We start from the raw sequence: 12,449 nt of genomic DNA, 5'->3' as shown, positions 1-12,449 counted from the left end.
ATTCCATGGTTATATCACTGAAGATTTGCAGATGGAGTGAATGCAAGCAGAGAAGGGGAAATTTATTTCACTAATGCAACATATAAATATGGCTTTCATGACCACTTATTAGATATCTTCGAGTTCTGACCACATGGCCGATTGCTGAAATACGAGGCTGCCACCAAGACAATGAGCGTTCTACTCAATGAAATCTTTGTCTTCTGTGAAACTTCACTGTATGCCTTCCATTCAATCTCTCATTCAGTAATGTTTTCTATAAGGAAAGATCCAGATCATGTAGTAAAATTGAGCGGTGCCTTGTTTTTTTATTACAGGTATCGTTGCCAGAAGTACTGGTTAGAGGGGCCAAAGAAGGGCACCGTCGAATCTTTCATTAAAAATCTCGCTGGACTTCCAGATAACATCCATTATGACGGGAACGACACCTTCTGGATCAGAGTTCCTTTTTGTCACTGTAATCTCTAGTTAAACAACTAATGCTTACATTACAGAAGGTTTACAGCTGGTAACTCTCTATTCCTTGATATATGATATTAAAGTGGGTGGGTCTTTCATAGAACCGAACCTTATCCTGGACAATTACGACAAAGTTCCGTCTGTGAGGCACGTGTTGGCTCTGATGGCGAGATTGGTCCCAGGTGTAGTCATCGATGCTATAATTAATAAACCAGGTGTTTTGGATGTGAATGAGATGGGCAATCTGATTGCGTTGTACTCCAATCCGAACTTGAAAATTTAAATAAATATAGGATTGAAGAGGAATGCAAACAACAAGTAGTGGAAGTAATGAACCTTTGGGAGTGTTGAAATCTAATTTCAACTCCGTGCGTACCTCACCCAAAACCGCCAAAGCGAAACCGGAAACCTGCTTAACTTTCTCGGACCGCCTACCAGCGAAAAGCAGTTTCCGTATACTTGGCTCCGATGGGATTTGGTGCAGACGCGTGTCATTGCCCTGACGTAACGCAACGTCATTTTCTCGGGGGTTAAAGTCCTGCTGCAAACTGCCCTCCGATATTCACCATCGTCGTCCGATCTGCCTGATCGTCCTCCACCATTGATTGTCCGAAGCTGCACACCTGCATACGATCAACGTCAATTCAAGGTTTGCGTGGAGTGAAAGATTTTCGGGTTGACCGCCGACTAAATTAATTAAATGCCATGCTGAAAATTAAATGGCATGTGCAGGGGGCTGTTAAATGATTGACGTGGTTTTAATTTTAATGTTTTCTCATATGCACGGCGGTATGGGCACATACAACATATGTGTCATATCTTTTAAAGAAGTGTTGACCATTATAAAAAAAATATATCGAATGAAACATAAAAATATGGGTGTGGTTGTATTATTTTTCTTAACACATGGAACGAGTAAAAAAAATGCTCGAAGTTGTAGTAATCACATATGGGAGTAACCAGAGAACTCGGAGGGGAGCAAAAGAGGAATGAGAAGATTTGCACAGCAGTGCATGAACAGAAAGAGCAGGGGAGCGTAAAAGTATTGTGTGTGTTTTTGTTGAGTAATGGTGAAGCTCGCAGCAGAAGATATTGCACAGCAGTGCATAGATTTTTTAATGAAGTGGATTTGCATTGAAATGCAAAAGAAAAGAACGCATAAGTTTTTTTTGTAATGTGAAAACCCAGGAATGTAAAAAAAGGGATTTCACTCAGATGTAAATGTAAATTTATTTTACAGAAGTATGTGTAAAATGTTTTTCACAGCAGTGAATGTAAAAAGGGTTTTACTGCAGTAAACCCAACACAGTGAATTCTCAGGTGGAGACATAATTTTGTTTTGATAGGTGAAAGTAAGTTTTGGTAAATCCCTCTCAGCAAAGAGGATGAATGTTGTTTCGGGCTTTATATTTTAATCAATAGAAATGTATTTTATGGCTGTGTAATACTCTGTTATGAGTATATTTGCTTTTAAGAGGTTCTCTACAAATGATCCTGGAACAGTGGAAACAGAGCATTGGCTCTGTGCTGACTGTGTGTTTGGTTTTGGTATTTTCCCACTGAAAAATACCCAACAGTGGTATCAGAGCTAGTCCAGGCTCTTTGAAGACTCAAAGAAGCTGAAGGAAGGTGTTGTTGCAGCAGTCAAACTTCTCCAGCAGTGTGAAGACTCAGCCAAAAGAGTTAAGGTATTATTCAAAGCTTTCCTTTCTGTTACTGTGAAAGGAACAGTCAGTGATTTTAAAGAAAACACAGTCAAGTATTTAAAACCTAGATAAGAATGGCAAGGTCAAAGAAGAAAGCCTCCAAGCTTGTTAAAAATGTGTCTCCCTCCTCTACTAAACTAGAAGGAAATTTATTTGAAAGTATTCTATTTGAGGCTTCAAAGTTTAATGGAAATTTTGATATGTGGAAAATAAAAATGAGGGCTGTCTTACAGTCTCAAGGGATTGAAGTCTGGGAGTCAGTGATTGATGACAGCAAGATGGATGAAGAATCCATGGAGTATGATGCACAAGCAGTAAAATTAATCTTGGATGGACTCCCTGATTTTGTAAAGAAGAATCTAGGAAAATACTCATCAGCAAAGGATATATGGGACAGACTGCATGACCTTCATGCAAAGGGAGCACTGACCATGACAATGAGTCAAGAAGAACCCATCATAGAAGCTGAGAATGAAAAGCTTGACCTCATCAAGCTTCAAGTAAAAGAAAGGGATGAAGAGCTTACCAAGCTGAAGAAGGAGCTTGACCAATGCAAGATGAAGCATCATGAAGAAGTCATGTCTATGACAAATCAGTTGAACAGAGCAAAGAAGCAAGCAGATGTCTTGACAAGTGAACTTGAACAAAGACACAAGAGAGTGAATAAGCTTGTAGAAGAGATTGGACAGTACAAGGTAGAGGTCTCCTCCCTTAAGTCCGAACTACAAGAAGCCAAGAAGCAGGCACAAGAAGCTGAGAAGAAAATGGAGAGTAGTCAAGCAGAAATCTCCAAAATGAAGACAGACATAATCTCCTTCAAAATAATAGCAGCTGAAGCTACTCGTAGCAAGGAAGAAACTGAGGGACAACTAGCAAAGAAAAATAATGAGTGTGAAAAGCTAGAAGAAGAGATTGTCCTCCTCGGGAAGAAGGTTGAAGGGATGAACAAGATCATGAAGAGCTCTCAAGCATTGGATGATATGCTCAGCTATCACAGATCTCCATTTGATAAATCAGGACTTGGGTATGTAGGTGAACCCTCAAACAAGGATGAGGATGCTTTAAGCAAAGGAGATGTGAAGAAGCCAGAAAGAGATGGTGATGCTCCTAGTTCCAGCAAAGGCAAGGAGAAAAATGAAGGCTGCAATAGAAGAAATTCTCCTCCAAGTAGAAAACCAGCTCCAAGAAGAAATGTAGCTGATGTCAAAGAGGCAAGAGGCAATGGTGATCAACGAAGAATCTCAAGGCAGCAAGGCTTCAGAAGTGCATCAAGAAAACCTCCATCTCCCAAGTACCAAAGTTCATTTTATGGTTATTGTTATGCTTGCTCAAACTTTGGTCATATGGCAAAAGACTGTAGAGCATTTCATGGAAATAGATGTTGTGGTCCCCGACAATCTCCAAGAAATAATTTCACAAGAAGAAATCATGAATTCTTATTCATGAATGAAGTTGAATGCTTCAAGTGTCATAACATTGGGCATATGGCACGTGACTGTAACTTGACATGGGCTCTTACACAAGCTAGACCCATGCAAAAGAAGAAAGTTACACAAGTATGGAGAAGAAAAGAAATACAGTGTGAAAGCCCCTTAAGCAACGCAGCTGATCTAAATTTGTTTTGAGAAGAGTCTGCCAAAAGAAGACAAGCATACATTAAAGGGGAGCTTGTAATTTTTTTTTATTTGCTGAACTGTATTAACAGTCATTTGTTGATGGAGGATGTATTGCAGCGCAGCAGATGCAAATGAAATCTTTGTAAATCCCTCTGAAAGGTAATATGCAGCAGTGATGAAATCAACAATGTTTTTGCTTTGTTTTTATGCAATATGCACATAAATGCATAAAGAAGAAAAGATGGCAGCGCTGAAATGTAAAGAACAGCAGCGAGATAAGAGAAAAATGCAAAGCATGGAGACGCTCACAGCAGTGGGAAGATAGAACATAAGACAACAGTTTGGAAATTTTTGTTATGGAGCACATGCATTGAAATGCATAATAATGGAAGGTAGTTTCCTTCTATGTAATGTGACAGAACATACTCACAGCAGAGTGAGTACAATACACAATAAATGTAATGTTTTTTTTATGCAATGCAGCATGCAAAGAAATGCATAAAGAAAAACAGGGACAGTATATTTTTAATGCACACTGGATGTATAAGAATGTGTGTGGCAGCAGAAAGCCAAAGGAATTGCACAACAGTGCATTATGTGAAAAAATGAAGACTAAGATTGTGTGAAGCAAGGGTGCATAAGAAAAGGTAGCAGCCTGTGTTATTTGTTTTGTGTGGAGAATGAAGTGCCAAGAGTATGGGCACAACAGTATGATGAAACAAAAAGGCAGCGATAGTGCAAATTGCAGAGGCAATGCAGCAGCAAGAAGTTATGGACAGCAGCATGATAGCAAAAAGGAGAAGCACACATAAATGCAAATGTGAAAAATGCAGCAGCAAGAAGTTTTTGAACAGCAGCACATGCAAAAGAAATTTTCCTTACAGCAGTAAAGGTAACTGTAATGAATTTGCTGTTCATTGAATTGAAATGTTGTATATGCAACAGCAGTGAGTGTAAGAAATGTTTACACACAGCAGTGTAAATTTATAAATTGGGACAGTGTAATTGTTCCAGAAAAGACAGAGTATTTGTCTTTGAAAAGTGCAGCAACACAACAACAAGTGTAGACACAGCAGTGTGGGATAGACACAGCAAAGAAGATGGCACAACAGTGCAGCAAAGAATATGCAGCAGCATAAAAGAACATTGTAATGAGTTTGCACACATAGTAGTGCAATGATTGTTTTTTTTGGAACTGCATTTGAGGCAGTGTCATGGTGAATCCCTCAGTCAAGAGGAAGGTGCTTTTCAGCACAGTGACATGGTAAATCCCTCTATCAAGAGGATGATGCTTTTCAGCATAGTCACAGGTGAATCCCTCTGTCAAGAGGAAGGTGCTCTTCAGCACATTGTTATGGTGAATCCCTCTGTCACGAGGAAGGTGCTCTTAAGCACAGTTTCAGGTTAATCCCTCTATTAAGAGGAAGACAACTTTGTTGTTTGTGGAACTGCATCAGAAGAAGTTGGTGAATCCCTCCATGTGAGGAAGTGCTTGGGTATGTTTGAATGCCCAGCAGTTGAAATTAAAGGGGAGTGTTGAAATCTAATTTCAACTCCGTGCGTACCTCACCCAAAACCGCCAAAGCGAAACCGGAAACCTGCTTAACTTTCTCGGACCGCCTACCAGCGAAAAGCAGTTTCCGTATACTTGGCTCCGATGGGATTTGGTGCAGACGCGTGTCATTGCCCTGACGTAACGCAACGTCATTTTCTCGGGGGTTAAAGTCCTGCTGCAAACTGCCCTCCGATATTCACCATCGCCGTCCGATCTGCCTGATCGTCCTCCACCATTAATTGTCCGAAGCTGCACACCTGCATACGATCAACGTCAATTCAAGGTTTGCGTGGAGTGAAAGATTTTCGGGTTGACCGCCGACTAAATTAATTAAATGCCATGCTGAAAATTAAATGGCATGTGCAGGGGGTTGTTAAATGATTGACGTGGTTTTAATTTTAATGTTTTCTCATATGCACGGGGGTATGGGCACATACAACATATGTGTCATATCTTTTAAAGAAGTGTTGACCATTATAAAAAAAATATATCGAATGAAACATAAAAATATGGGTGTGGTTGTATTATTTTTCTTAACACATGGAACGAGTAAAAAAAATGCTCGAAGTTGTAGTAATCACATATGGGAGTAACCAGAGAACTCGGAGGGGAGCAAAAGAGGAATGAGAAGATTTGCACAGCAGTGCATGAACAGAAAGAGCAGGGGAGCGTAAAAGTATTGTGTGTGTTTTTGTTGAGTAATGGTGAAGCTCGCAGCAGAAGATATTGCACAGCAGTGCATAGATTTTTTAATGAAGTGGATTTGCATTGAAATGCAAAAGAAAAGAACGCATAAGTTTTTTTTGTAATGTGAAAACCCAAGAATGTAAAAAAAGGGATTTCACTCAGATGTAAATGTAAATTTATTTTACAGAAGTATGTGTAAAATGTTTTTCACAGCAGTGAATGTAAAAAGGGTTTTACTGCAGTAAACCCAACACAGTGAATTCTCAGGTGGAGACATAATTTTGTTTTGATAGGTGAAAGTAAGTTTTGGTAAATCCCTCTCAGCAAAGAGGATGAATGTTGTTTCGGGCTTTATATTTTAATCAATAGAAATGTATTTTATGGCTGCGTAATACTCTATTATGAGTATATTTGCTTTTAAGAGGTTCTCTACAAATGATCCTGGAACAGTGGAAACAGAGCATTGGCTCTGTGCTGTCTGTGTGTTTGGTTTTGGTATTTTCCCACTGAAAAATACCCAACAGGGGGAAAGAGAGTTTACACAAATAACTGAAACATGTATGACCATAAAACAGTTGATTACAGTTAAAGTATGACCAGGTGCGGCTTAATGGTCAAGATGAGCGTCCCACGTCAACGAACCAAATTCAAAACCTGGCGAGCATACAGCCCTGACAATTAATTTGTTGGCAGTGTTTCAAAGCATTACATACGCATCATTCTTTAAAAAAAAAAAACTGAATTAAAGGATGAACAATAAGCAAGATTGTCTGTGTGTGGCCGCGCAGCAATGCTCTGAGCGTAATATTGATATTGAGAATTTTGATGGTCCCAGCATGCAATCCATAACAAATGTAGTTCTTGTTCACCGCAATTTGTTGACCGACGACAAGAACTGGCTCAGTGTTGTGATTCCTGATCAGAGAAACCTCAAGTTGCGGTTGCGTCTAGCTAGGCATTGTAAATCGATGTTGTAAACCACTTTTTCATTGTGCAGATGCCTCCCCTGGCGAATTTACTCCTGGGCAACCTCATGGGAGGAGCGGTGGGGATGGTGGGCGCAAGGGCCCCGGGGGCGCCATGGGAACGTGACTGTAAGGCTCCGGTGGGGAGCTCAACACTGGCGGCGGGAATTCCATATTTGGAGGCGGCAAATTAGGGTTGTTTTCGCTAGAAGAATGGTCGGTGAGGAGGGCCATTAAGCGCGCCCCGTGGAGCAGAGGGCTAGAAATCAGAGAGCGGAGCGGCGATGCTGGTGTGATCGAGGGTTGAGAGGGGGCTGCAGCGGCGTAAGGGTAAGGGAAGGGGCGGCTCGCAGGCAGAGGTTCAGTGTTGGGATTAGGGTTTGGGTTTGGATTGGGGTTTTGCACGTATAACGATTGTATACTTTGAAAACTTCCAGTTTGTTGCAAATCAAAATTTCCAATTTGTTCATATTGGAAGGTTGGTCGTGCAATTCTGATAGCCCTTCACGGATGAAAAAAAAAATTTGACAAGCAATTTTAAATTAGCACTTCTCTCACCCGCGGGCCTGTGAAGTGTTCAATTTTGAACACCCCCGTAGAATGTTTAGCTTTAGCGATGGCGTGAGTGACAAAAATAGGTATGGCTTATGGCTTAAATACACAACACAAATAGGTACGGCGGATGGCCTGAGTACGGAATAAACAAAACCGTCAGAGACAGCTATGGGACAACGTGGGCTGAAGGCCATTGGCTAGGTGAAGAGTGTTTGCCCACCCAAAACTAGCAATGGCAAAGCCTATCAGCGTAATTAATAATTAAAAGTACTTTTACACCCTTGCTCATATAAACCATTTAAAAGATGAAAACACGATCAATGGTTTTCAATTTTTTTCCGCCACTTCTTCGATTCCTTCATTCCTTCCCCTAGCAACTCCGAAAGTTAATGCCTAGGCTAACAGTGTGAGCATATACACTATCTCGTGCATGCTCGGTCTGTGCGCAGGCTGTTCTTGCAAGCAGAGTAAAGCCACAAAAAACATATGCATGGCCTCCTCCATTGGCAAGTCGCTCACCTTCGGATCTATAATCTCCATAACTCTTCCTCTCTCTGACCCCGTCATCTTCTTCACCCAACGGGCAAGATTCATGCCCTCTTCAAATTCGCATTCTCCGGCTGGCCGTTTGCCCGTAATCAGCTCGAGCAGAACCACTCCAAAGCTATATATGTCGCTATTCTCGTCCACTTTCAGATTCAATAATTATCACAAAGATGATTATCACATAAAATAGTAAAGGCATCACTTTATTTTCCATTTATTTTTAATAAGGCTCGCTCATATAAAATCGATCGAATCATTATTAGAATAGAAAAATCAGACCACTAAGCTTCTCGAAAAGCGCACATGCAGTAATCATTGAGGGAGGAAGTCAGCTTGATACTGGCCACTTTTTCAATTTTTTCTCCTCACAACTGTTAATTTCTTTTCCAGAAGATGTGGTCTAGATTGGGTGAGGAGTTTGGTCCTAGTTGGTGCAATTTGAGGTACAATTTTTTATTACTTAAGAATTAAAGCGCCGGCTTACAGTGTGTGAGCATATGCACTATCTCGCGCATGCTTGGTCTGTGAATAGGCTGTTCTTGCAAGCAGAGTAAAGCCACGAAGAACATATGCATGGCGTCCTCCATTGGGAAGTCGCTCAGCTTCGGATCCATAATCTCCATAACTCTTCCTCTCTCTGACTTCGTCATCTTCTTCACCCAACCGGCGAGGTTCATGCCCTCTTCAAATTCGCATTCTCCCACTGGTCGTTTGCCTGTAATCAGCTCAAGCAGAACCACTCCAAAGCTATATGTGTCGCTCTTCTCGTCTACTTTTAGAGTGTACGCATACTCTGTCAATTCAATAATTAACACATAGAAAATTTATTCATGGTTGGAATGAGAAATTGAACTGCCCGGGGAATCTCAAAAAGCAGCAATATAATGTGTACGCTGAAACGAACCCTGTATTAATGTTAGCTAGGGACGAACAAAGCAGCAATATAATGTGTACGCTGAAACGAACCCTGTATTAATGTTAGCTAGGGACGACCACAGTTGAGCACAAAAACTAAAAAATGATAAAGAATGAAACAACAATTTACCTGGAGCTATGTAGCCAAAAGAGCCTGCAATTGAAGACATGCATTGCGAGGTATCTGAATGATGCAATAACTTGGCCAGGCCAAAATCTGCGATACGGGCTTCAAAATTGGAATCCAAAAGTATATTGTTGGTCTTCACATCGCGATGAAGTATAGGCGGCCAACAATCATGGTGAAGATAGCACAAACCCTTGGCAGCCTCTACTGCAATTTTGTATCTACTATCCCATTGCAGATTCCTTCCATTGTTTCCATGGAGCACCTTCCCCAGGCTTCCGTTAGGCATGTATTCATATACCTGAAGATCAGTGTCATGATTGGAGCAAAAGGCCAGCAACGTCACTATGTGCCTATGCCGGATTTTGCCTAGTGTCTTGACCTCTACAGAGAATCCATGATCATATGGAGAACCCATGCCAATCCCCGTAAGTTTCTTCACTGCAATTTGTTGGCCATTGGGCATGATGCCTCGATACACCACTCCGGCTCCTCCTTCGCCGATGACGTTGTCTTCTTTTATGCATTCTACAATGTCATTGCACTCAAAGTCCAGCTTTTGGAAGGTCGTCATTTCCCATAACCTGGTGTCACCTTTTTTCTCGATGGCTCTAGCTCTACCTTTATATATGGCTGCCCCAACTACCAACAGCAAAAAACTGAAGAGCATAGGTCCCAGCGCTAATAGAAGGGCAGGCTTAAAGTGGGCTTCACCTCGCGAAGTGCAACTGCCCAATTGTGGTAGGCACAAGTTGGGATTCCCTGCAAAATATCTGGGATCCAAATAGAAAAACCGACTACCCTCTTGAACAATGCCTGAAAAGTTATTGTAAGAGAAATCTGGTTGGATCAAGTTCTGCATATTCTGTATAGCCATGGGAATACTTTCGTTGAAATGATTTCTAGATATATTCAGAAGCTTGAGAGAGCTCATGTTGGAGATATCCACTAGGATGGGACCTCTGAAATCGTTCTTGCCAAGAGTAAGGAATACCAAATTAATACACTTGCCAATCTCCTTAGGAATCATACCAGAAAACCTGTTTTCGCTAAGATCAAGTGATATCAAATTAATACACTTGCCAATCTCCTTAGGAATCATACCAGAGAACCTGTTTTCGCTAAGATCAATGGCTACTAAATTCCTAAGGTTGCCAATCTCCTTAGGAATCATACCAGAAAACCTGTTTTCGCTAAGATTAATGTATGCTAAATAATTAAAGTTGCCAATCTCCTTGGGAATCATACCAGATAACCTGTTTTTGCTAAGATCAACAGAGCTAGGAAAACTACAATTGCTAATCTTCACAGGAATCGAACCTGCTAATTGATTTTTAGATAGGTACAGACGGTTGAGATTGCTCATCATGCAGATCATTTCTATGGGGATGGGCCCTCTCAACTCGTTTTGGCTAAGATCAATTACTTCCAGAGCACTACAGTTACTAATCTCCTTAGGAATCATACCAGAAAACCTGTTATTACTAAGATCAATGGATGTTAAATAAATACAGTTTCCAATCTCCATGGGAATCATACCAGAAAACCTGTTATTGCTAAGATTAATGGATGCTAAATTAATACAGTTGCCAATCTCCATCGGAATCATACCAGAAAACCTGTTATTGCTAATAAGATCAATGAATGTAAGAGCACTATTGTTGCCAATCTCCCTGGGAATCGTACCTGTTAATTGATTTCCACCTATATGAAGTTCGTGCAAAGCAGATAATTTACCTATGGATGAAGGAAGGGAACCATTAAAACGATTATCGGACAGATACATCCATCTAAGCATGGAGGATACATTATTGTTTTTCTCCGGTATGCTCCCACTGAAATAATTGCTGCTCAAATCGATCACAATCAGGTTGGGTAAGTATAGGAGGTCTTCATGAATCGAACCGTTTAAATGATTTTGCTGCATGTAGACTTCATCCAGAGAATTGCATGTGCCCAGAGAGTTAGGAATCGAGCCGATGAGGGAATTATTATATGTAACCAACATCTGCAACCTTCCGCCGTTGCAGAGATTCGGAGGGATGGAACCAGTGAATCTGTTGGAAGAAACATCCACTTCTTGTAGCTTTCCATTTACGCCCAGTTGCTGAGGCAGGAGACCCGTGAAATCGTTAGATGAAAGTCGCAAAACCTCCAAATTTTGCAAGCTCCCAATCATATATGGAATCCTGCCTTGTAGACCATTGTCTGAAAGATCCAGCTCTCTCAACTTGTTCAGTTCCGACAGTTCCACGGGTATTTCACCAGTGAGGGCATTGTATTGCAAATACATTATCTCTAAATTTTTGAGACCACCAATCTCAGCAGGAATTGAACCATCAAGACCGCAACTATACATATAAAGCATTTTCAAGTTCCCCAAATTGCCAAGCTCTCCAGGTATTCTTCCGCTCAAAATATTCAAGGAGAATGAAAGATATTCTAGATTTTTCAGCTTCCCATACTCCCTGGGAATGCTGCCGGAGAAGATATTATATGTCAGATCAAGATGTTCGAGCTTAACGAGAGAGCTCAAATCCAGTGGCAGTGCCCCTGACAAATGATTGTGTGAGACGTGGAGGACCTCTAGGTTCTTCAATTTTGATATGTTGAAGGGAAGGCTTCCATTGAGGAAGTTATAGGAGACGTTGAGCAACCGGAGTTTCTGGAGAGAGCTCAAATCCAGTGGCAATGCCCCTGACAATTCATTGCAAGAGACGTCGAGGACCTCTAGGTTCTTCAATTTTGATATGTGGGAGGGAAGACTTCCATTGAGGTGGTTACTGGAGACGTTGAGCAAACGGAGGGCTGACAAGTCTGTGACCTCATTGGGAAATGATCCTGAAAGATTCATGTTGAAGAGATATAGAGTCTCTACTCTACCCATGAGGCCACAATGGACGCCAGTCCATGAGCAATGGGTGCTGTAGTTGAACGTTGTCCAGGTATCTAGCATATGATTAGGATCCCCAATTGTTGCTTTCAGTGAAAGCAGCACTCTCCTATCTGCAAATAATGATGAGTTGGAGATGGCTGATGATGGGTATAAAAACAAGGCAATGAGGAAAGTAGAGATCTGCATGGAAAATTGTTGCGAGCTCATCCTGTATTGAAACCTACGATGGCAATCCTCCTAGCGTCACTGCAACAGAGTCAACTATGGAGGCGGAGTAAGAAAACCAGGCACGTCGACTTCTCCTTTCTGTCCTAGACTAAAAATGTTTGATATGCAAAGCACAGGACCTTAATATAAATGCAGTAAAAAATTTGGCAGAAGGCGAACGAGAAAAGGACAAGGTTGGTCCACTCTAGTGTTCG

This window comes from Pinus tabuliformis, chromosome 4_2 (assembly GCF_031772625.1).
Source record: "Pinus tabuliformis cultivar Carrire ecotype Pingquan chromosome 4_2, CPIR1, whole genome shotgun sequence".
Lineage (NCBI taxonomy): Eukaryota > Viridiplantae > Streptophyta > Pinopsida > Pinales > Pinaceae > Pinus > Pinus tabuliformis.
The sequence above is the reverse complement of the archived record's forward strand: the minus strand, read 5'-3'. Positions refer to the sequence as shown.